Source organism: Notothenia rossii, assembly GCF_949606895.1.
Source record: "Notothenia rossii genome assembly, chromosome: 9".
NCBI classification, from domain to species: Eukaryota; Metazoa; Chordata; class Actinopteri; order Perciformes; family Nototheniidae; genus Notothenia; species Notothenia rossii.
Window position 1 is genome coordinate 281,108 of NC_136907.1, and position 2,500 is coordinate 283,607.

Below are 2,500 nucleotides of genomic sequence, written 5' to 3' on the forward strand. Positions count from 1 at the left end.
ACTCAGGTAGAAGTACACACATCCTTTACTCAAGTAGAAGTACACACATCCTGTACTCAGGTAGAAGTACACACATCCTTTACTCAAGTAGAAGTACACACATCCTGTACTCAAGTAGAAGTACACACATCCTTTACTCAAGTAGAAGTACACACATCCTTTACTCAAGTAGAAGTACACACATCCTGTACTCAGGTAGAAGTACACACATCCTGTACTCAAGTAGAAGTACACACATCCTGTACTCAAGTAGAAGTACACACATCCTGTACTCAGGTAGAAGTACACACATCCTGTACTCAGGTAGAAGTACACACATCCTGTACTCAGGTAGAAGTACACACATCCTGTACTCAGGTAGAAGTACACACATCCTTTACTCAAGTAGAAGTACACACATCCTGTACTCAAGTAGAAGTACACACATCCTTTACTCAAGTAGAAGTACACACATCCTTTACTCAAGTAGAAGTACACACATCCTGTACTCAGGTAGAAGTACACACATCCTGTACTCAAGTAGAAGTACACACATCCTGTACTCAAGTAGAAGTACACACATCCTGTACTCAGGTAGAAGTACACACATCCTTTACTCAAGTAGAAGTACACACATCCTTTACTCAAGTAGAAGTACACACATCCTGTACTCAGGTAGAAGTACACACATCCTGTACTGAAGTAGAAGTACACAATTTGTTCCTGGTGCCGGAGAGGAGGTTCGACCAGCCGGTTGACCTCGTGTGGACTCTCTTCACCACCTCGACGGCGCTTCCAGACGCCACTCACGTTTTCATCGGCGCCTGGGTGTCGCACTCCTGGACCCCGTCTGTCCTCTCATCTGTCCACGGCTCCTTCCTCCCGGGGACACCTCAACGCCTGCTGAGGACTTCTTGCCCGCCACCGCTGCGCGTCTGCCTGCGGCCGGGCAGCGCTCTTTCCTGCTGGGTTCGCCACGACACCTACTGCGGCCCCCTTGCGACGGCCCGTTCCGGCCCGCCCCCGGTGGGGGTGCCCTCGCCCTCGTTAGGGCCCCGGCCCTCACCTGCGACCCCACCCTCCTCCGCCCCTGTGGTGCTTCCTCCCGGACGCGAGGATTTTTTTGCCATGTTTGAATTCGGGGGGGCTTGTGTGGTGACCGCCTTTAATACACTTGGACATAATTCATACATGGAACTACAGTTGGGGGTTTTGTTCCCACACGGACATGTTATGTGTTTGCTATATATCTCGTGTGCCCTCCTGGCTTCTCTCTCTTCTTCCCGGACTGCAACCGAATAACAGCTCTTAAATAAAATCCCTTTGTGCTCCGCCTCTGACTCCCTGTCTCTCGGCACTACACTGGATCGTTTAGTGGTTTTGCAAAGAATGAACCGCTCTCTGTTTTTGTACCGTTCTGCGTTGAAGTATCTTCTCTTTGCCCAAATAATCTAGCGGTCTGCTTTTTCCCGATAGTTAGCTGTACAGCTTTACCCGCCTCGATGTCCCGACAGCAAACCTCCATGCAGTCGGAACCAGTCTGTTTCGGTTCGGCGGTGGGGGCGGCGGCGGTTTTGACAGTTTCTGCGGCCGCAGAGCTGCTGCTGGGTTCATCTGGATGCGCTGTTTGAAGAAGGTCCAGGCTCCGGAGATGTGGATGTCAGGGATGTGACCTTCCAGTTGTTACATTTAAGTTTAGATTGACTGTATTTAGTTGACACACAGAACAACGTAACAAATAAACAAATCTAAGCTTTTTTATTGGGGATCCATCCTTCCCCACCGGGGCCACTCTGGAGAGAATAGAACTTCTGACAGACATCAGGAACACCAATAGGGTCAGACACACGTTCGCCTACAGACGAGTGGAGGGGGTAAACCAAGAGCCAGGAATCAAGGACTTCAACGACAGGTGGCCGGCACTGCTCCAACAAAGAGAGTCTCGTCTGTAAGCTTTGATCCATTCATCCTAGTGTGGTGTGGTAAAGTTTATGTTTAAACGTGTTTACTGACAGAATTTACATTTTTAGTTTATTATACTTTTTGCCAGTTTAGTTTTTTTTCTTTGAGCGTGTAAAACCAAAGAAAATACAAATGAAACAAAAGGTGATATAGATCTATACGAATGAATAACGAAACCTTTAATTCATAATTGAATAATGTGTAGACTCATTGTCTGGTATCAAGAAACAGAGCTTTAGCTAACTACACGTCCGGAAAGGGGTCGGAAGAAGTTCCCACTTGCTTCAAAGGTTCTTTTTTTAAATGTTAATTTGCATACAGACTGAGTTCAGTTCAATCTTTATGAATTGACTCGTTGTCACTTTAGTTTTATTCTTTCATAGATCGATGCAGAGTTCCAGAGGATAGTGAGCATTCCTCTGGAGGAGACGTTCATGGCTCAGTTGGACATTCACTCAAATCAGCTAATCAGTCATCCGGGCCAAAGGAGGATCAACACGTCAAAAGAGTCCTGACATCATGGACACGTTGACCGGGTAAATCTGAACTGTCAAACGAG